This window comes from Mycteria americana, chromosome 9 (assembly GCF_035582795.1).
Source record: "Mycteria americana isolate JAX WOST 10 ecotype Jacksonville Zoo and Gardens chromosome 9, USCA_MyAme_1.0, whole genome shotgun sequence".
Taxonomy (NCBI): Eukaryota; Metazoa; Chordata; class Aves; order Ciconiiformes; family Ciconiidae; genus Mycteria; species Mycteria americana.
Genome location: NC_134373.1, coordinates 41,370,142 through 41,394,218, shown reverse-complemented (window position 1 = coordinate 41,394,218; position 24,077 = coordinate 41,370,142). Strand labels below are relative to the sequence as shown.

At 38.1% G+C, this 24,077-nt stretch overlaps 1 long non-coding RNA gene across 25 annotated transcripts in view; it reads left to right on the top strand.

Moving 5' to 3' along the window:
- The window catches only part of LOC142414722 (uncharacterized), a 360,090-nt gene that overhangs the window by 8,500 nt on the left and 327,513 nt on the right, over nt 1-24,077 (top strand). For 7 of the 25 annotated variants that reach the window (XR_012777190.1, XR_012777174.1, XR_012777193.1 and 4 more), the window contains exon 1: nt 18,565-18,808. The exons of 1 other annotated variant lie outside the window; for it this stretch is intronic. This is a non-coding gene — a long non-coding RNA (uncharacterized LOC142414722). Of the gene's footprint in view, nt 1-18,563; nt 18,809-24,077 lie in introns of those variants that run through there. 17 more of the 25 variants (XR_012777194.1, XR_012777177.1, XR_012777179.1 and 14 more) reach the window with 6 other exon arrangements.

Below are 24,077 nucleotides of genomic sequence, written 5' to 3'. Positions count from 1 at the left end.
TTCATCTGAACTGGTAACTTGTACATTAAAGTCCACAGCTAATCATGAGTTCCTCATAACCTAATGAGCTAATAAAAAAGAAAAAAAATCTTTACTGGTGTTCTGCTGGTTCAGACTCAGTAAAAGATTATTTCTACTCATTGTTATTAGCCAATTTTTGTGTTTATTGGCATCCCAAAAATTAGATCTACGTGGCTGAATGGTGTTTACTAAATAAAATACCAGTTTTGTTCTGAACTTTAGAAATGTACCAGTTTGATCAGATTTCAGCACTGAAACTTTATCAGATCTCTAAGTTGACTGTGTTGTTTGACACGAGTTTTCTGTGTGAAAATTTCTCTTGGTCTTCCACATTCATTTTTGTCAGATCTTTGAATGTACCAAGTTCTGTTACCGCTTCATTCTGAAATCTGCTAACGAGTTACATGATTTCCTGTAGTGTTCTTATTCACTTGACATTATACAGTTCACACATACTCCACATACATAACCTGAAAAACAAAGTCCCCTTGTGATTTCAGATCTTCAGCCTTTGTGATCTTGATCTGGAAATTGAGTCCTGTGATAGTGTCCCACATTGACTCGGTGTTTTGTGAGCGGGACTAGATGCAACATCTGTTACTATATATGAGAAGCAAAATGATGGAGAGAGCTAGAATAGCGTTTAATTACTATAACCATTGATTCTGATTTTACAAATAGTTCTTTTCTATTTGGATGAGCCAAATAGAAAAACTAACCGGGGTATCTCATTGAACATTTATATATTTTTCTTGCTTACAGGGACATTTGGTTAGGTTGGCTTAGTAGGGTTGAATGTATATTTTTTTATTATTATTTCAGCCTGGTGGATTCCCTGGGGAGCCAAAATAAAAACAGCACAAGCTCTCAGTGACATTTTAGAATTCACTATATATCCTGTTAATGAGAATCATGCCCTAAAACTATGTTCATTTTGTGGCTAAAGTTAAAAATATCAGAGTGGGTCTCAGGACATTCATGTGGCTTTAATCTCAAAATATTTATCATAGTTGAGTAATCACAGTGTATTTTGGAAGCAACAAGAAATTCAGGGTTGCTCAGAGCCCAAGCAGATCATCAGTTTTGCTGGATGTTATTTATCGAGCAACCAGAGTTGACCATATGAAGCATTTTGCTGCAAGGGCTTTCTGATGTTTTTGAATACAACCAATACATTGATCGCAACCCATCAAATTGGCACATGCAATACATACAAGAATAATAATAAAAAAAAAACCCAAAAATGAAACACAGTCATTTAAAGCTGCTTTCAAGAAAAGTTGCTCACGAGTATCCCATCAGCACATGGAATATTTTCTTTTTTTTTGCTAAACCCAGATTACTACTGAATTTCCCATTCTTTTGGTAGTAGATTGAAAGTTACAAATTGTCATCCCTACTACAAACATTTGCTGATTAAAAAGTCTCAGTCATGATTTTGACGTTCATTTGTAAGTGCTGTTTCAGAACCCATGACGGAGTTGTTTGTGCTATTTGGTTTGCAATTGGAAATTAAGAATTTGTATTTTTTAAATAGTGTTTTCTTTAGTAATCTTTTCTGAGTACTGGATTGATGCTAAATATGGGATCATGTTAAAATCAGATCCAGATTCAAATGTTGAATACTTTACTGGACAGGTGGCCCCAGATTAAGATTTTAGTTATATTTTCCTCTAGGAAACATAGGAAATTTGTTCAAACTAAAATTTCTTGCCAGCATCTGTGTATTCCCATTTCGTCAGAACAGAATAATTACTATTTCTCCAGCAGAGTTTCACTGCCAGGGGAAGGGCATTGTGTAAGACTATAATCCATGGGAAAGTTTTCAAAACATCACAGAGTGATTTTTAGCGAAGTAATCTGTGATAATGTCTTTTTTACATTTCTATGAGATATAAACTTTATAAACATTAAACTTTTATGTTGAAAAATTCACTCTTGCAATTCCCTCTTAGAGTACCTATGCAAAATTTTCAGTTCTTGCTTTTCTATCGCTGTGTCTTGGATAGGCCTTACTAGATAGGGATGGGTCAAGGAGACCTGCTGGTGGAGGTTGGTGGCAGTATTTGTTGAATTTTGCAGTTAGCAGAAAATGTCTGCAACGTGTAACTGCTTTTTAATGAACTACTGGGTCAGACTCATATTGGTGAGATAGAAAGTGCCATCCAGCATTCAGTTTTGCTGGTTATCTTTTTACTAGCTTTATTTGCAATGGTTAGTTTTTAGGTAGTTTTGAATGATATATAACTTTCTAGAATAGGTCTATACCGTTATACTAGAAGCTTGTCTTGAACAGCCAGCCCACATTTGTTTCGTATTATATTGAAATACAGAAAATTATAAATTATTTTTAAATTCAGTAAAAATACTATTGCTGTACATTGAGGGGAAGTGGCATTGCTGTAGAATTCAAGAACAGCTTTCGAGAGAGTGTTGTGGTATCATTAGTCCTGTATTTTATGTAAAGAGATAAAACATTATTAACCATATGCAAGGAAGGTATGATAATTTTCCTACTTCCAAGCATCAGCATTACTTCTGGCAATGTCCGTATTTTCACATATGACCTTTCTCAGTGGTAGGGTGTTCTTGTTTGTTTTCTCGGGAGTTGGCTTCTTTAAAAGCAAATATTGTATCTCGGATTATTCTGTACGTCCGAGCAGGTTGTATTCTTTACCGAGTATGTTATAGGAACATGATAATAGTATGATATTCATATATTAGTGCTTTGTAATTCACAGAACAGCCACTTTGTAGGTGGGAATGGAGTTTGCACAGTACAGTCCATTCCAAAAAAAAAAATAGACCTCTACATGAGCTTCCATTGCAGCAGAAGTTAGAAGGGACAGAATGGAAACACACTGTGTTAGAACAGCTTTTTAAGTAAGAAGAAAAATACTGTGCATTTATTCTGACATATTTCTTTATTTATGGATTAATTTCAAAACTTGAAAAAAAGAGGTGTTATTTGTCATCCAAATCATCATTTCTTTGGCAATTTCCACAGAGCTCTTGAAAAGAGGAAACAAAACCCCATGTTTGAATTCTGTCTTTATGTTTTGATCTAACATGAAGTCAGTAGAAAAGCTCTTACGGAGAGTATGGAAGTAAATTGAATCTGTGTGAGAAATCTGAGAGAAAAACTCCTTTATTTTATAACATGATATAATAACTTCAGTGGAGTTCCCAAAATGTATGGCACTCAAAGAATAAATAAATAAATAAATAGAATTCCCATTTCCCCTCAGTTGGATCATATCATTTAAGTAGGTAGTAATAACCTGACCGCAAAGTTCTTGATTTGAGAAAGAATACCTTTAAAGTTACTGATACAGTAATCTGAATTTGAGAAGCATATATAAAAATAACCAATATAAGATAAATGTTTATGTTTAAAATAACATAATTGTCTGAAAAGTTAAGACTGTTGTCTGTCTTGAGGGACCATAAACTGTAATTCCATTTTTATTCCAAAAGGTATGGCAGTATCTTACACCAAGGCTGTAATGCTGCTTCATTAATACTTTTTAAAATTGTTGTTCCAGTATGTTGTCACCTAGAGAGTGTCTGCGGGAAAACCAGAAGCCTTCAAACGTAGCCGTTACAGTTTTGTTGAGGATGATACATCTACGTCTTTCTGTGAGCACATTTCTGTACTGGTTCTGTACATTGATTCTATACAATAGATTATCTATAATTAATAGTATCAATACACTATTGATTAATAACTTCGATTAGTTTTTCTGAAATAATCTCTGATGCCAGTGTTTGAGTGAAAGTTAATTAGTGGGCCCTGCCTCTTGCTCATGTTAACCCCCCCCCCCTAATTTATATACTAGGTAGATATTTTAAAACATAGTCACTGCCAAACAGTCTAGGCAGGGCTAATTAGAAGTGTGTGAGCAAAGGAGTTCATCAGGTATTGCTAGTTAGAGCAGCGTGTTTTGGAGGGTTACTTAAGTAGGAGAGGGAGAAAGCAGAAAGGAGCTGCAGCCCCAGAAACTTCCGTAGTGTGAGCAGCCAGGGAAGGGAACTGAGAGCAGAGAAACCAGCTCTGACGTTTAATTCCTTCGGTGCTCAGGGAAAAAGGTGTTTGTGTGTTCTTGTAAACAAACCGGGCTGCATCAAAGACATACCTGCCTCCATCAGCAGCTTTCTCTCAGGATCAGGAAAAAACCTAAAGGCTCATAAATCTTTGCTTAGCCATTACAACTGAAAGGGTAAGAGTGACTTTGATGTGTGCTCATCTGATTTTGGATATATATCCTTTACTAATGTTACGATATTCACTGTGGAACTGTATTAATCCAAAAAAGTTGCAAGGAGGGTCTTTTCCCCACTGTGGCTTATTGCTCAAAAGCAGTTAGAGAGCTGTGTTGTTCAAGAGCCACACCTGGGAGAGTGATGCCTACTTCACCTGGTACTCGTGACCCGTTCTGGTTGGTTTGGGGTAATGTTCGTTCTGGGTGTTTGCAGAAGCAATAATTTCTGTGCTCTTGAGGCATTCCAGAGGAGTTTCTTGCATGATCTCCACCCTCAGAGCGCAGAGGAGGGATGCAGTTAAAGCAGCACACGCTCTTGCTTCTGCGGAGGTCAGGGAGACCAGAGCAAAGCCCGTCATGAGCAGGGCTGGGCCCTTGTCACCAATGGATTCCATTGAGCTAACGCTGACTTCTCTGGCTAAGGAGTGTGGGATTGGCCTGCTAATCTGTTTAGCCAGGGAAAGTAGAGCCTGAGTTTCCCTTTGGTTACTCGCTCTGCTCTCCGAGCTTACGTCATTCTACACAACCAGTGCTTCAGGATCGCCAAAAATACCTTCTTTGTAGCTTGCCGAGATAGACTCTCTTGCAAACGGCAGTAAGGTATTTCGGATGGTGGCATTCTTGTGCTTTTAAAAACAAAAAAATTTTCCACGTAACTCATTTCATTTTTACTCAAGCTATTTACTGAAATAATTTCCAATGCTGTGGACTAGGTTATCAGCTAGTTTGAATCAATACAGATTTGTTTGTGGTAAAGGATCCAGCTCTTTGTATCTTGTGGGGAGACGTGTCAGTGCAAGCATTTGCTTTTAGAATTTGTTCTAGTAATGAGGAGAGGTGGGTGCTCCTCTCATCTCTCAGCATCTGAAACTTTATGCTAAATCAATGTTCCCTACCAACCCACTGGCTTTATGTATCCAGCAGCTGCAGGGGGATCCAAACTGAACGTGACATGGTGCCTTGGGCAGAGAATGAAAACCACCGGCTTTGTGCGTGCTCAGCAGCTGTTTGCAGGGGTGGCTCCAGCCTGGAGTCCACACATGAGGACATGGGAGATCATCTTCCTGCTGAATGACTATACATCCTCAGCACCCTAAAGAGGAGGAGAAGAGGGTTCGTAACGAATGTCTGCAGAGAGTTGTCTTCTCCCCTTCTTCTCATTTCTGTCTGAAAGGGATTCAGACCAAAAGGCTCTGGATTATAGAAAAGCTATATGAATAGAAAGAATTCATATGGAGTATGAAAGCAGAATGTAGAAAGCTACAGAATACAGAAAAGCTGTATGATATAAAAGGCTCCAGAGTACAAGTTTAAAAACTATACAAAATCTTTATTTATAGGGTTTGATTTTAGTCATCAAACACTTTAACTCCACAGACAACAAGACAGATGAGATTGCTCTGGGAAAATGCTTCTAACATCCAGCTCTTTATATATAGCAGATGGCTCTAGAAACATACGCATAACTTTATTTAGAAATTATTTTTATTTGTTACCAATTACTAAATATATCATTAAGTCACTTTGTTGAGGCCAGGTTTGCAATTGTTAACCTGAGCGTGGTAGAGTGAAGTCAGCATGGGAACGTCTATATTTATTGCAGTTCCATCTTTAATTATTTTTTGCTTTTAGATGTGCTTTTATCTTGTTTAATTCTGTTGAAATCTGAGTGGGAACACAGGTGTGTTTTAGATAGATCAGACAAGACCAATGGATGGCTGAAAGTGGAAATTCGGTATTATGTAACTTAAAATACTGGTGAACATTTATAACGATCACACTTCTGTTCTCCTGACTAGGAATCTTACTTTTTTTTATACTTTGCCTACTGGTGTTAGCATATGGAAATGCTTCTTGTCTCAGTTTCTGGCTACTGTCCTTATTTGTGATGGTGAAAGATAATGTCTGATCCTACTTGCAGTGAATATAGCCCCGTGTGTCTGTGTATTTATTCTGGAGCTTTGGACATCCATGATGCTGTAATTTACAGACAGTCCTAGTTTTTTGTTTTAGAAAAATTCTTGACTATAGATCAGTATGTTTTGAACAAGATGTAAACATGCACAATGTATTTTCAAGTAACTGGGGCAGAAATAAATAATCATTCCTAGACTTAAGTAAATATGTGCTTAAATAATTTTAAGCATCTTTCAAGTCAGTAGGACTATTTATGTATTTAGAGTTAAGCATACTGTTTAAATTAGACATATATTCCTGAATGAAGCCCTCACAAAATAAAACACAAGGTGAAAAAAAGTCTGTATTTCATCTTCATCCCTCCAAGTCCCTCTATGCCACTGAAGTGAGAGAAAATCCTAGAGATAAATATTCAAGGAGCAGGCTGATGACTATAATGGAGCTATGGGTTACAACTAGAGAATAATGACATTTCTTGAAATGGCTGTATAAAAAAAGAGGCGAAATGTGTCTAGTTGTTGACAGAAAGAACATAAAAGAGAAGAGCTTGAGACCAGTAATTTTTTAATATGTACAGCGTGAGTATTTTATAACAAAATTGCATTATACTAAGTATTAAAATTAAATAGAAAAAATATATTGTTATATGGACAAAATTGATCTGATGCTTAAATATTTCTATATCTTTTAAAATTAGGATTCTTTTCTGTCATACACAGTGTTTTATGAGGCTGAATTGTCCCCACAGAACAGAAGGAAACAAAGGAAATGTATTATTTATAAAGGTTGTTCATTATAATGATTATGGAAAGAAAACATTAACACAGTAAGAGGTCCTGAATGCACTGGATTGGGAAAAGGGTAGGGTAAGTGGCAGAATGGCAATTCTGAATTTTGAAGAACATCTCTTGAAAATTTTTGACCTCCCTTAGCTGGAGCAAAAAGTACAGGAGTAGAAAATAAGCAGTTCATGTTATCTAAAAATGTTACACTTCTTTTAAGCCCTTCTTCCATTTTATATTTGCATCTGAGAACCTTCTGCCTTTTGAAAGAACATTTTTGTTTGAGGAAATTGTGACATATATCAGTGGTATGATGCATCACTAACGGGTAGAAGCTTAGTATGACTAATTTAAAGGTTTGACCTCTTTCATTTCCATATAATCAGTGAAGCAGATACTTAAACACAGCAGCAAAAATGTGTATTAAAAAGTTGAAAGAGTCTTTTTGAAAGCAGTTTGAAAACTGCTTTTGAAAGCAGTTTTTCTATTTCCAGGAGATTAGATTCTAGTTTGTCCCTTCGGGAAAGGTGTCATTTTCTTCTGTGCTTGTTTTTGTTTTTCATTCTTGCCAAACACTATATCTCTAGTTCAATATTTTTATTAAAAACTAGGTTCAAAAGTAAATTTTACTTTGGCAGTCTAACTTACCTCTGAAGAATAAAACACTGGTGTTTGCTGTGCAAACAAAACCCTGGAGAAGCCTCCAAATATGACCTCAAAACTCCCTAACTTAAAAAAATCTACAAGAAAGTAAGAGAGATTCCTTGCCTTCAGTATTTTTACTAGATTCTCTTTTAAAAGCATAGATAGCATTAGATAAAAATTAGCTTAATGGGATCTGCATATCTTATCATAGTATTTTACCTTCCAGAAGCTGATAAGAGGTTTTCAAGAATAAGTACTGCATGGATCAAGGCTCCAAAAATAAATAAGGTTTTTGTTTGTTTGTTTGTTTTAACTCAGTAGTATGAGGTCTGAGCTTTCAATGGCTACAACAGAAACAAAACTCTATGCTGAGCTGTTACAGATCTCTCAGATATCTGGGATGTTAAGAGTGCTGGCTTAAGCACCTACCCCCTGGGCATAGCAGGGTCTGAAGTATAGATGTATGGCTTTGGGAAGGTCACTCCATGTGTCCCACTTGGGTGCTTTGGCTTCAAGTGCAGTCAGTGTGGAGAGTTAGGTGTTGTCAGAAGTCACCTAGGAGGTATAGAGAATTTTCTAGAGATAGGCAAGAGAAAACCCTCCTCTGGAACTTGGTGCCTAGCTCTGGCTCCATTTGCTTGGGATCATTAGCAGACTCATAACTAAAGGCTGTGGAAGTTCTCCTTTTTAAAACAGTGGAAGTCATTAATCCTTTTTTTTGCGAGAGCCTAACAGATGACTCACCTGTGAAGGGGTGTGTTGAAATCCCTCCCTGAAGATCTGAAAGATCTCAAATACAAATCCCTGGGCAATGCTCCCGGGGCAGAGCTGTGAGGGCTGAATGTGCTGAAGTGCTGAAGCCCGTGTGCTGCCCAGCCAGGAAGCCGGGATCCCAAAGCGGGGGGTGCAAGAAGGCATTGAATTTTGCAGCCTCGGAGCTGGGGTGCTCACCTGGGACAGATTGCAGATCCAAGCTCAAATTACTGTTATGCATATCCAGCTCTTGAAATGTAAAAATAAACAAATAAATAAATTTACAGCTTACAGATGAAGGGCCTATTTTCATGCTCTCAGAAAGTTGGTGGGCCTGTACCTTTGAATAAAACTCAGATATACATTTTTAGTACACAACTGAGTAAACGGAAATCAGAGAAATAATTTTATCCAACTTTTCAGCTGAGTTTTGTAATGTTTATTCAGGCAAACGGCTATTTTTTTAACTTTATTGCCCCTTTTCCTGCCACTTAGGGAATTTGAAATTTCATCCCTTTTCAAAATTTGCCTTTTGAAATAACACAGCAGAATAAGAGTGGAGATTTGAAGGAGGAAGATTAGAGACGCAGACACTATGAATTGGCAAATTTATTGGCTACAATGGGGACAGGAGATTTTAATATGTCATAAAGATAAAATAATGTTACTCAGCACCCAGATGAATAGGATTTTTATTTTATGTTTCAGAGGCCTTTGGATCAGACCCTAAAATAGCAGCAGGTCAAGAAGAATTAGCAGGCTATGTAACATGATAGGGAAAGCAAAAAGAGACCAAAAAATAAGATGTCAGGAGGGGCAGAGTTCTACAGTGTTGTAGTGGTAAAGATGAGGAATGAAATACTGCTTTCCTGAAGGAAGATGGAAATTTAATTCTGATTTTAGTAAGACCAATCTTTCACAAAGAAGACGATCCAAACATTGTTCCAGCTTACATTCCTTAACATTACAACCACCTTGAAATTATAGCAAGATAATAATAAAAAATGCTAACTTTAAAGGTGTTGTGCAGGTGAAAGTAGTTCAGTCCAAAGGCAAAGCAAACGTCATTCCGTAAACTGTGACACGTTTGAGTGGTAAGACTTCTGCCCACTTGCAGTGGGATGTTTCTAATGATAGTTTTATTCTTTCTGTTATTTAGTTACATGTGGATTTTTACTGTAACTTAAATGTGCTCATCTTCTAATTGCTGATAATTGACCGTTACACTTTGTTGCATTTATTTCTATTCTCAGTTACAGTGTTGAAACAATCTTAGGGACAAGGAGGCAAATTAGAGTTGAATACGTTTACATTGTCAAGGAAATTCATCTGTGGTGGAAAGTTTATTTTTCCACGTGACATCACTGCTCTTCAGGTGCCGGTAATTGTAAACATCCCTTGTTTTCAATTCTTTGTCCCCTTAATCTCATTAGGAGAATATCAGACGTTAAATCTTTTAAGCAGCATTAGAGTGTGTGTTCATCCATAACATATGAGAATGCCAGTCAGTTCTTATCACCTACCTTTTACAAAATGTTTGCTGGTTTGCAAGGTAACTGTGCTGAAAAATGAGATTTGATTCCATGAAGACTTTGCTGGCAAGGGTTGTTGTGAACAGAAAAAAAATAAGTATTCAAAATCAGACTGACAATGTAAGTTAGAGAGGAAGGCAAGATGCACATGGCGGGGGAGAAGCCGTCTCACGCTGTTAGGTTACCAACCTTTATAAAGCGCACTCCCAAACAAGTTTGGAGTCTCGTATGCAAGACCATCATGATGCAACTAGCATGATCATTGTACACATTTTTGTTATATGCAAGGTCATAGGATGGAGACAGTAAGTGTACAAGAGAAAGCTATACGGTATTGTTTGTACAGCATCTTGTTTTGTTAAAAGAGCTTTCATCTGAACCCATAGCCTAAATTGAATAGAGCAGCTTGTTTTCCTTTGGGAAACAACTAGTTTCTCACTCTTGTCAGGTTTTACTAGTTGTAAAAAAAGATTTTTTGTATTGCCCTTCATGCTTATCTCTTCTTCCTTGCCTCCTCCTTTCCTTTTCTCTCAAACCTACTTACACCTGGCATTCTTACTACCTTCCCTTACTTAGTCTTGCAGAAGAAAATTATTTAATAACTTCTAAAATATGAGACAAAAGTCTTATGTCTATCATCTTTCCAGTCATTGCACAGCTTTGGTTTGCTGTTTGTATGTGGTTTCTTGCCTTGGAAAGATTGTAGTCTGCTTGAGGCAAATTTCATAACTTAATAAAAAGACAGAGGCTTTTTGGTTCTACCATATGTAATTTTAAAGCGTCTGTCTTGGAAACTAGCTATATAGTCTGCTAGTAGCAAAAACCCACCTCAAAATAAAACAAAAAACAGCAATAAAAAATCTCTATGAAATTCTCTCAGGGAGCCAGTGGTAAAGACAGCAGGCCTGGCAGTGCTGTTCCTGATAGCTCCACAGCAGTGATGCTGAGGTTTGTGTCAAGCCTTCCTTAGCTGAACGTGGAGAAATATGGAGAAATATTTTCTTGCTGGCTAAAGAACTTTGAGAAGAAATATGAACTATGATGGCTCCTGCAATTCTTTGAAAGAAAAACTTGTAATTATACCGCAAACAGTAATAGAGAGGGCAGAGGTGGATATGACTGTAAATGGGGATCCTTTACTGAAGCTGCCGGACACAGACAGGGTCGCATGGGTGTATCTGGCTCTTTTGTTTGTAAGCTGAGTGCGTTCTGCACTGCCTGAGTTTTCCTCAGTTAAAAAAGATAGTTGATTATTATAACATGGACTTTCATTCTACAAATATTATAATAGACCTTTGATCAAACAAAGACTAAGAGTGAAAAGTCTATGCTCTGGCAACTCTGTAAGTGCCTCGATGTGAATTTTGTTTTACCCCCAAACCCCTGGTTTCTGTTTATATAAAATCCACTCTATTTTCATAGAAAACATGTCAAAAATAATTTGATATTGTGGCTGTTTTGCAAAAGTAGTTTCAGATGAGAGCTAGGCTGTTTAAAATCAGAGACCCCACTGTTGTTCAGAATATGGATAATTCAGGAACAGCACTCCATGGAATTTTGTCTTGTAAAGCCACCTGGCTGCAGTTGGTAGTAAAATCTATTGTTAACCCCTTTTCTGTAATATAATTAAAACACTGCTGAAGTATGTGTTTAGTGTGGCCTGGCTGCTCCCCGAAAACACACCCCTTTGTGTCTAATAATCCTAGCCTTTGTAGATGGCTGTCCATGGCAAGTGCTGTGAAACCTTGTTTAAAGATTTTAAGATCTTCTTAATCCCTTCCCTGATGAGACACCCATCGCTGAAAGCCGGGGGGGAAAGGTCCATCTGTCTTGCAACATATGTGTTTACACTCTAAAATCAGTAAATACAGCAGTGTGCTCGCAGTGCCAAGAATTTCCTTTAGTCATAAATTGAGATACATTGTTTTGTTATTGTTACTTGAGTTTACACATGTCTGAGGGACCAGTATTACTAACTACCTAAAGAAGAAAAAACCTGCAGCTCAGAACTGAAAGTGTAAAATACCACCCCCCCAAATCTGAAAATATTCTCAGCGAACACAGAAAAGTACTGTTAAACATATCACTTGAGTGGGCTTCTGGTTTCCACATCAAGGCCATTATTCATTTCTGCATTTGCACAGTTGTACAATGGAAGATTGGGTTTTCACGCCATCTACTTTTATGCACATAATTTACATACCTACGTGAGTAGCCGGGGCACCTCATAGGTTATCAGAGAAGCAGGCTCCCAACCAGCTCCTGTTTTAGACCCTTAAGTTAGGTGCCTAAAAGGGGATGCTGTAGCTGTCCTGGGAATAAATCTATTAAAAGCAGGAGAAACACAAGCAGTGCAGTATCAAGAACCATAAACGGAATTCTCTGTATGGCCACATTATGTGGCCATACTGTTAATCTGTTTCTGGTACTAAAAATCATTTAACTTCTTGTTATATTTGTATTTCTGCTTAGAAAACTGATTTAAAAAAAAAACCCAAACCAAACACACACTTTTTATTGTTCACTGGTGTTTGTGTAACCGTAGTGCCTAGGGAGTGAAGTTATGGAACATGGTCTGCTCTGCAACGTTTTGTTCAGATTTTGGATTAAAAGTGTCCCCTAGATATGACAATTCAGTTTTAAGAGACAATTTAAGTATGAAATCAGTAAAACAGGGAAGCCCCTGGCAACACTGTGATGCAACGGATCTGTTTGGCAGGCAGTGGTGTAAGCAAAACATCTTTTTTTTTTATAGGTAACATCCAAAGGACAGTCTTCAACTGGGATTTGTAACTTCTGCATGTTTACGGGAAATAATTTCCACACATGAGGAATAGCAACAGAGAAAGTATAAAATACATATTTGAAAAAAGTGAAAGGCAGATAAATTCTGGCTTATAGGCTGCTCTGAGTTGGAAGTCAGTCTTCTAAATAGTGAATAAGGGGTAGATTTGTAGAGAGAGGGTGAAGCTGAGTAACTTCGAGAAAAAGGCACTTAGGAGGAACGGTGTGGACAGGACATCGCAGTCAAGGTGATGGGTAAGGATGGCGTAGGCTGAGCAAACCACCCGGTAATGACAACCGTAGTGGCTGCAGCGCAGAGATTTTACGCAGAAAGAGCTACTCAACTTAGATACTGCTTAGGTGTGAAGGCTTTAAAAAAAGATGAATGTAATGACGACATCCATTAAAAGTGTTGATATTGTATGTGGTGGTGAAGAAGGTTGGAGCGTGCGGCGCAGCGTGGAGCGTTAATCACTTTTGTAAAGCGCCTGAAGTTTGATTCCTAGGCATTCACAAGGAGATTTAGGAGAGAGAGGCTGAACTGAATTCTGAGATCAGTGAGCTATGAAATAAATAGATCTGTGAGTCATTAATATACCAACTATAGATCAATTTCTGTTTGCGGACAGATCAACTAGACGAACACTGTGGAAAGGGAAAGGAAGGGGTCCGTAGACCCACTTACCCTGATTGTCAGTAATTCTTACAAAGCATGTTAATTTTTCAGGCAATGTGTGTTACAATAATACAGCAATTATGGACTACAGAACAGAATAGGTTAAATTAGGTGAGGAATAGCAGGAAGCGATCTGTTCCATAGGAAGTCAGGCACATGCACAGAGATCGGATTGGAGATAGAACTGTGATCACGTGGCAGATCTGCATTTCCTGGGTGAAACAAGGAGTTTGGGGAGGTTCATACTGCAGAAATCCATATGATACCTGTTCTGTGGATGTAGCGTATAAATCTGATACTTGTCAAAAGCATTGAGTATTTGTCCTCTATGAATGTTGTATGTGCTCATATATTCATCCTTCGTTTTTGACGAAGTGGATTATGCTTGCTTGGAAGATTATTTCAGAAACTTGGAAAATTATCTGCTTATTGCTTCTCAGGAATTTCCTATTAAAGAGGTTTGTAGTTCTTCAGAATCTACTCCACGTGAAAATCTCATGGTTTACAGAAGACTGTGGATATCATCCAGTATTCTTAGATGGTTTCTGTTGCCTAAAAAATATTTGGGGGAACAGCACTTGTAAGGCATCCTAAAAGAATAGCAGTATAAAAATAGCAAAGGGAAGCTAGAAAAGCAGAGGTGGGAATCATCAGTTTTGGAGTAGGCTGGGACAGGATCTTGTGAGACAAGATTTTCTTGGTTTACAATTGATTATACTGTGAGACTTACAACAATTCAAAGAGCTGATACTTGCATGTTAGCTCACGTCTGCAGAAATACTGACTAGGCGGTTAGAGAAAACATCTCGCAGTTTGGTGGGTTACTGTGTAATAGTCACCCAGATACTGTTACTGAAAAAAATTGTGATAAAGAAGATTCTATGCATAATTTGAAAGCAGAGAAAAGAAAATCAGATAATATCTGTTACGTTTGAAAAACAAGGCAAAACCTCCGAATAATTCTAAGAAATATTTTGTTTTCTGTTTCTAATGTGAATTTCTTACGTTTCTTATTCCCTCTTGCATTCTTAACATACATTCTCATCATCAAGAGCTGTGGAAATTACCTGGACAATTCCCGTTTCTGGTACCATGATTTTTTTTGAGCACATGTGTATGTTGCTATATCAAAGCATGAAAAATTTGCTCCATGTACTGTGCAGGAGAGAGGAGCAAACAGGTTGATAAAATAGACACGCCTTTGCAAGATGAAATATAATTTAGATTAAAACAAACAAGGAGCTGATTCTTGAAAAAAGTAACGTGCAGTGATCAGAGAAAGGCAACCTCGGACGGTTTTGAAGGATTTCTAGTTCTCCGTAACATGCGTGGCAGTCTGCAATGGGTGAAAGGAAGGAAAAAAATCCACCAGAGAACAACTACTTCTTATCTTCAGAAGCAGAAAGATGAGAACATCTGAACCAGTGGGTAGCAAAGAATGTCAGTTATGTTCTAATCTAGATGGGTGAATAAAAAGATAATCATCAGTAAATTAGAAGAGGTGTTGAAAGCTCAGTTAATTATAGGAAATGAGGAAATTAGAGTGCTGAGTCTGACTTTCTGATTCACTTGTTAAATTAAAAAAAAAAAAGGTGTATTTTTTTTTGTCATCCGTGCTTTTGGTTCAGGTATATAGTGATATCAGATGTAGGATTTTTATTTTATTTTATTTTTTTAATAACTCCTCAAATTAGGATTTTGGTGTTTGGCTGGGCATCATCTAGAGCAGCAGTCTGCGGGATCCAGAAGCACGTCTCTGCCAGCCCGTCCTGCGGCAGCAACAGGATCTCAAGTGTCCACGCGAGCGTTTGCTTTGCTAGCTCTTGGTGCTTCGCTTCCCTGGCTCGCTCTTTGTGGAAGTCACGAGGCATCTGTTTAAAAGCGAAGGACTTACTGAAACTCAGCGTTTGTAGGTTTGTTATAACAAATGTCTGCCTGTGTGAGGAAAGGAGGGGCTTTACAGGTTTTTTTTATTGATTCTGGTTTTATTGCATCTCTCTGAAGGTTGTGAATTATTTTCTGTTGCACAGAGTATGAGTGATTGTTGCTGCTGATCATGAAGCGGAACACGGGAACTGTTGCCTGTTAAATTAGAATGTTTTTTCCCAATGATTTTCAGAAAAAAAAATTGTAGCTTGAGATTCTCCATATCTTTTTTTAAAATCATGATTAAATTCAGCGTGTGAGAGGGAGAAGTAGTTTGACCTTAGGAGTATTAAGAAATGTCCCTCTCAGCTTTCATTATCATTTGAAAGTTGTACGTATTTTGCAGTTCAAACAAGCACTTGATATTTGGATGGTCCTTTAATCTTTACCATACTTTTGAGCATATTTGATGGGCTGTTTATTCCAGGGGGAGGGGAGGTAGTGGTGGAGGGCTGGAGCCTAAGCACCACAAAGCGTCTGTATCATTTTGGCAGTGACGTTATTTAATGGGGAGTTTTGAAACTCCTTGAGGGGGCACCCTTGATTAGAGACATGGCTTTGAGAAACAGGGTGGGTTAGGGCCTCCTTTGATTAAACCTGCTATGTTTCAGCCAAGTTTTCTTGTCAGAGGGGCATCATTTATTTTTGTATTTACTTTAGGAATTTTCTTTTTTTAGTCTTTTTTACTGTCTCTTTGAGTATTTAGCCAGCAAGCATATGCATTTAAATGGTCCATATAGTTTCTTTCAGAGCTGAAAGAGGTACCTAGAGTTAGCACTACATATAAAGTTTCTGATTTTTCATGATTATTCTTGGAAGTAGCTTCTTTACATGAAAATAATAAATAATTACTGATTTTTCATACTTGCTTATGTGATAATTTTGAGTAGAATCAAATCTTCCTTGCAGTGCCTGTTGCAGTTTGGAAATCGGTTATGAAACTGCACTGGAATTACTGGACAGTTTACAGAAAATAGAATATTGACTGTTGGCAAAGGAATTGGGTGAAACAGAAATCTAGCCTACCTCTGGGATTGCAAAATCAGCAGTAAAGGTTCCCAGTAACTTAGAAAGTTATTTTCTTATTTTTTTAGTGGACCTATGCATATGTATACCATTTCCTGAATTTACAGAGAGGTTCTTTAAATAGCAACAGTAACAATTATTATGCATAAATAAATAATTCCAGATGTTACAGATATTATACTGCTAGTTACATTTAAAGGGGCAACATTTCAAGGCCTACGTGCAATTTTACAGATAGAATATTGTCCATAACAAACTCTTGTCTTCTTTTCTCTATTGCCGTTTAATCCAACCCCTTTTTCCCTTCACGTACGCTCCTCTGGAAAGAAAAGACTCAGGAGCAGAGTGATTTTTCACCATTCTGTGGGGTAAATTTTATGCCCAAAGGATAATCATAATAATTTGAGGGTATAAATTCTGTATAATCCTAGTACCTTTTGACAAACAGTTTCCAGGTCCAAATTCTATTTTAGCCATACTAGCATGATACCTCCATAGAAAAAAATGAAGAGGAGAAGAAATACATCCCCAGACTTTCTTGTCAAGTGGGGTGTTCCTTCACATCATTAGCTGAGCTCCTCCTTAGTACTCCTTTACTGGTATTTTTTAATCTGAGGCTGAGATTGCAGTCAGCCCAAGGCAAGGTACATGACAAAGGAAACGTGCAGCAAACATTTTCCTGACTTTTCGCCCTCTGTGAAAGGTTTCCTTTAGTGCAGGTAAAAGAGGGTTAAGCAAGACTACGTCCTCCAGCAGCATTGTCTTTCTGCAAAAGGAGAGATGGGAGTGGGGCCGTCTGCATCTGCCTGACTCAGCCGTTCTGCTGGGAGTGATTGTGGGGCAGAGCATCATCACGCTGGGCTGTGCCTTTAAACTCCAACCAACAAAAAAAGTATTTGGAATTAGGACATGGTGATGACTTCAGTGGATAAAAATCTACCAGAATTAGCCTGGAGGTCCTCATTATGCGAGGATAGGGAACAGTAAAAATCAAATCAGCAGAGATAAACTGCACAGATCATTTCTGCTGATCAATAACAGGCTTGTGCAAATAACCCTGCTGTATAGCAGCCCATCTTTCTCAGAGTCAGCAGGGAGCGAAGATTAGATAAACTGTAGGCCAGCGAGACTTTCACAGAAGCTTAACGCATAGAAAATGTCCATCACTCCATGATTTGATCATAATGCAATGAACATTTGCTTTGTGCATGTGGGCCACAGGAGTTTATTATGACAATCGAGTGTAACCAACTGTAATAAAAATAAATTATATTATCTGACGTACTGTTTCCTAATGTGACATTTGCTATGTCTAAGATAGGGCAAATATCAAGCTGCAGGCTGAATCTTCAGTTCCTGCATTCCTAAAGCCATGGGAGTTTTGGTGCAGTTGCACATGCAGTTGCACATGTCAAAAGTGCACATGCATCCATGTCTTACGTGGAATTTCCATGTCTCCTTAGTCAGTGTCATTCCTTGTGCAGAACACATTTTTGCAGGATTAGTTGAAAAAAATAATGCTGTAGAAAACAGCATATTCCAACTAATGCAAAAACATGACTAAATATGATAACGAATTGTTCTCGCCCATAACAAGGTATCAGAACTTGGTTCAAAATAAAACTGTTGTAATGTAGAAATATGAATGCCATTTCAATTCATGGCATGCTTTTCTGGTGCGTGTTGTTCTCTGTTTGCTACCTTTGGGCTTGTGCCTCAGAGATCTTTGCACCAGGCAACTCTTTGAGTTTGTCACTGTCTTCATAGCATTGTCATGATCTCAAATTGCTCATTCTTTCATTTTAGATAACACTAATGCTTAGAAAATAAGCAAATGCATCGTTCTTTTTTTTTTTCTTTCCCCTCCTTCAATTTTGTCTAGGAATTATGGAACCAGGATGCTTTAATTGATGTAGTGTTATTACTATACATTTTAGCTAAGGTTAATAAAACGGAAATTGAATAGATACATTAAAATGTCTGGGATAGTGGCTAAACATACTAGTGAGCTGGAACGTTGACCTTACTGCACTTAAAGGCTGTGAGTCAGACTCCTGACGCCACAAGACAGAGTGAGAGTGGGAATGCATTTATGCATACGTATGTGTGTATGTATGTAATTTGGAAAGTTTTTCACTGCTCAGAATCTTTGGGCCTTCTGGCACACTAAAAGTTATTTCAGGCATTGCTTCGGCACATTCAATAACAAACTCAAGATCAAAATAAGATAAGTCTTTTCTAGTTTAAGGTTATTTCATTTTTTTTCCCTTGCAGTTTTATTAGTGGTTAAAATATCAGTATCAATTGTTTTTAGCTGTTCACTTACAGTAATCAATAAAAATATATCAGAGATGAGGAAGACAGTATCCCTGTAATAATTAATCTCGCTCCTTTCTCAGTAGAGTCTCTGGATTTTGGCCTCAGTCCTGGTGTACACGGAGGCATGTCTTTGCTGCTTTAGCAGTCAGAAGCGGCCAGAAGATGGTGAGTTTCTCAGAGTGCCGTAGAGTCCGTGGTACTCCTCAGGCACAGAGTGGGCTGTGGCTATTCTGGCCTTCACACCATTTGGACTAGGTCCTAACACCATGCGTTAATACTGGCTTTGAAAGGTTTCTTCGGGAGTCCGGTGTGCGCCTCTGCAATTCAGCTGCTGTGGTGCTTTTGTTCCTTAGGCTAGCTCTTTAGTTTGGATTCAGGTTCATTATGTAAAGTGAACTTGATAAGTCAGTGACAGAAAGATAATGCCTCGAAGATTCGAATCAAATGTGATTGATTTGCATTTTTCTCATGAGAAAGTTCAAATGGAAGGTGTGCGTTAAACACTGGAAGTTGTCTTTCTTCAAAAGGCTCTTTGCAAAGACAACTGGACTTCATCAGAATCGTAGTTCTGACCGTAGCACTTGATTCTTCTCAAGGAAATTCTCCTCCTTGAACTGCTGAGTGGATTTTCATGAATGAGGGTGCCTGCTTGCTCTGCTGTGTGGCCTGAGTGTGCCTTGTGGATCAGCGGGACCTGTGCATGGAGCTGGTCAGACGGGGACCATTAGTATATGCGTAGGCATAAAGGAATTTAAAATCAATGGGAATTGATTCTAGGCACTGCTGGTACTGCAGAATACGTTTTAAATTCTTACATGAAACTTAAACACCCTACATTGCGTTGAACTCTCTAGTTAGACAAACTGTGGATTGTCCAGATCTCTCTGACTTCAGTGCAACAAGTCACATGCTTATAATTAAGCTTATGGTTAGAATCAAGATGTAGATGCATCTGGGGCTTGCAGAGAGTATAAACGGTTGCTGCAATAGTCATTGCACAAGGCAACTTAGCTTTCCTGAATATTAAGCTCTCCTAATTAAAATTACATATTCATGTATGTATTTATGTGTGGAAAAAGAAGTTAAAAACCTCCAGAAAACAAAAGCATCTTTGGTCTCTTGTGGCTTTCTCATGTCAATTTGAATTTTTTTCAAAAAGGAAAACTGGAAAAAAAACAATAGCAAAGGTGAGACATGATAGAATAAAACTTCAAGCTGGATTTGAAGATACATAAACAGTTTTAGTCAAATATCCCCTAAAAAATTAAATTCAGAGGATATCACTACTGAAGAAGAATCCAGGTAATTACTAAATATATACCTTTGTTGCCTGCCTGACATACTGAATAGTCACCCAGATAATAGTGGAGCCAAAGTTAACTGAGATTCTGTGTCATTATTTTAGTCTGAGATATAATAAGTATTTAAGAGGAAAATGCTTAAACTATTTGCTTATTTCTGGCGCTGTTACATGAGTTTCACAAGAAAAGCATCAAACATAACAGACTACTGTTTTTATAACACGGCTATCAGTAATAGGCTAAAAATATGTCTTGTGATTGAAGTGTTAAGTGCTGAATTGATTATTTTTATTAGCATTCACAGCTATTGGGAGTCGATTTATTAAAAGCTCCATTGCAGTAGCAATCCGGAAACATTTACAAGGATGTGCACTTTTAATGGAATAGCTGAATTTCACTCAGGGTGAGTGGTAGGGATTATTGAATGTCACTGATTATCTGCTGTTGTTCTTCGGTCTTTCAGAAAACAGGGAAATCCAAAGCATATGTGCTATTGAAAATAATGGGTCCTGGGCTCTTTGTGGCAGAGATGGCGGGGGGGGGGAGAAGGATATATATTGGCACAGATGAAATTTGGTATTTTGGTACAGCAAATGGAGCAGATATGCTACTCATGGGTTGGGTAGTGCTGAAGTGTGTCCCTGTGAGGAGCACTCTCTCCTGGCATGGCATGTGCGTGCCCCGTAACTCCATCGTACACTATCCAAGCGATTCTTGTGGTCTCCTTACAAAAACCTTTGCTTCTCTGAATCTCATTCCTAAAGCTCTTCCCAGGCTACCATGTAAGCTGTAGTCCTGGCTCTGCACTTAACAGCTTGGCAGCTCATTTCATCAGCTGGGCCCTCATATTGTAGGTAGGTTGCCTTGTGTGAGAGAAGCCTGGCATGTCATTGTGGGATTTCTCCCTCTCTTCACGGTCCCAGTGCAACGTTGAACATCTTATCTTAAACCCATGAGAGCTGGTATCAACTGCCTCCTCTCAGGTAGTCATTAGTGGCTCCAATCCTGGGAATGGTGTGAGCTAACTTGTCTGACTTTGTCCTCACTATAGCCAATTATAAAGTTGGTTACAAGGTCTCGTTCATAAGTCAGTAATTAGCACAGGGGAGGCAAGTAATTTCCTAAACTATTTTTTAGCTGTTAGTCTCCTCCTTAGCTGAGTTGTCAGCTAAAAGCATCCACGTGGCAGAACGGCAGGGGCGTGAGGGCTGGCAGGCTTCCTCCAGCAAGCTACTTAGCATGCACTCAAGCGAAGCGTCACTCTGCATTAGGCTGTTTGCTGTACGGGTGCTCAGAGTTTTAAGTGACATCTTCAGGCTGCACCAACTTAGGCGTAACTTGGCCTGTGTCAACATGGCAAAATAACATTGCATAAGAAACAGGCCTTTTGCTTTTAATTTGGTTGCCGCTTAACTGAAGCACTTTTCAATTCCTTCTTCCAGCAAGGGGTCTAAGTGAATAATGAGATTTTTGTGATTTCAGCACTGAGTTAGAAAATCATTGGAATGTGTGATATTATTTAGGAAAAAAAGGGTTTGTGAGTGGCAAGGAGAAAGAAGAACCTCTTATTCTCTCATGTTGTCTTTTGCACAAGTAGATAGTTCTCTGAAAGTCAGAGCAAATATGAGCAAGGAACAGGCTTTCTGTAACTATCCCTGAAAAATGCTTTTCAGTAGATATTCTATGCAACTAATAACATTGAGAAGCTAATATAAATAAAGTAGGAAATTGTAGAGATGAAAACAAAAGCAAGAAATAATAAAATGAAGTCACTCAGCCATTGTAGACAAATGTTTATTAATTAAAAATAATTAAGAGAAAAAATAGCCTAATACAGATGGAATCTAGCTGCAAAAGAGAACCTTTTAAGCAAAGATATTAACGGAAAAATGTGCACAGAAAACTTTATATGTGAAGCAAAGGATATATGTTCTGGAAGCACTGTTAATTATTTTTATTTTGAAATTACTTAGATATCATGCAGATGAAATCTGGAAATAGCGTCAAACTTAAACATATATGTGGGTGCTTAAAAACCAAACCAATAATAAATGAGATATAGCTAATCTTTAGCCTCCTGCTAATGGAGGGGATGAGATAAGGGTAAGAGAGCAGAATCTCCTTTTGCACTTATATCCATAGTGGAGAAGAATTTTCCATATGGGATTTCTAGACTGTTAGAGATTTCTAATACTCATTTGAGAAGGCTCTGAGTACATCCAGTGAGATGCTGGTTTCTTAATTCACTGAAGTCTACTGGCACTTAGGCCATTGAGCTATCTGGGACTGTTCTTGATACCATCAAGAACCGTTAGTCCTTAGCGAGCTTCCAGTGCTACAAACTTTCATCTCTCTGTGGTTAGGGCAAATGGGAGAGAAGAGAGCAATGAGGAAGTTGACCCCTTTACAGTTAATGAAGTAGCTTTGATATGGTCAACAGAATTCCCCTGAGGCATGTGAAAAAAGCAGCTTAGTTTTGGAAAGGAAGTGGATCAAACCCGAGCAATGATGTTTACAGTAAGTGAAACAGCAAAGCATAGAGCAATGTAATTACTGCTTTAGGACAGCATAAAAGGGTACGTACTGTGCAAAATCTGCAAAACCATCAGGATTTACTGATGTGGGAGGACGATAACTTCGATGTATTCCTTTATTAATCAAACAGATAATCTCATGACCTCTGAGTTGTCTTGGAGACTTGTGATTTCTTATTTCTCTTTTTGTAAGGCTTTTGTAAACCCATCACACCTTGCAAAACTAAGGTTTTGTACATCCGAACGTGGCTCAGATGAAGCTTCCATGTGCAAAGATAAATCATAAAAGGATCTTTTATCACACTTCTCTGACTGGGATAACTACAGTGTTATGAGCCAGTTAAGAACAAACACAAGGTTTCAGATTCAGGTAATTTATATGATACTGCACTTTCTAATAATTTTGTATGCAGTGAATTTGAATTCAACATACATAAATATGATATCTCTTTCACACCTGACTCCTAAATACTCTGGTTTTGCATTTGTGAATCCTTCTTTCATATAGCTGTAGCATTGCCACTTTTGGGAGTGTGTTGTGGAAGCGGCACGTGCAGAAGTGATAAGAGGAAACACTTTTTGTGCATTTCCTCATTGCAGTTTATCAGGTAGTCTGTAGTTTCCAGTGTGAAAGTAAGATACTTTTCATTGCATTGGCTATACTAATGCAGTTGGATATCTATGCTATAGGCTGGCTAACTGAATAGAATGTTTTGAAGGTAAAGCGCATTTTCCATGCCGAGGAGACCAGAATTTAAAATATTTTCTTTATTCTATTCTTTATCCCTTTTTTAGAAAATAAAATGCTCTATAGTTCATCAGCAGTAATGGCCAGTGTTAATTTTTTACTAGACTGGGACTGGATATTAAATTCCTTAGAAGAGGAAACCGAAGAGTCTGACCAGAATTTGTGTAGTAGTTTTATATGGTGGAGCTTTGTGGGGTTTTTTGTTTTGTTTTGTTTTGTTTTTTTAACTCCTCTGAAGCCCTGTATGAGCCCTGTGAGGCTCCCTGTTCAGCACACCAGCTCCTAGGCATCCATTCCCTGATGTTTCTCTCCTTCTTTAGATGGCGAGGGATCTGAGGACTGTAATGCAGGGCTGTGGATTTCATCCCTGAAGTAAGGCATCCTAAAATAGATGTTCATTTTAGCAGTCCCGTATCACCACAGTTAAATCTCTGTGATTCAGCTAAGTGTTGAAACCCTCTTAGGAAATGGAACTTGGGGTCCCAATGCCAGTGTGTGTGCCTTCAACATTTTGCTGAATTTTACAGCTGAGAATGCTAGCCAGCCTTAATTGTAGGCAGTGCTGTCAGTTGTTCGTATGATTAAAACTAACTTTTAATAACTTTTCCATGAAGCTGTATATTAACAAATACTGGTGTAAAGGAAGTGAAGCAGTAAGAATTCCTTAAGCCTTGGATGAGATTCTAACCAGGGAATATTTCTCAATTTACCACATTGTGCTCGTTCTGTATTTCAGCTAATAATAAATAAGAGCGTAAAAGCTGTTTCACAGTGTCTTTTTGCCACAGCTAAGATTTGCCTGGTCTAGCCAGAGCTAGCGAGTTAAAATACAATGAAAGGTAGGTTGACCT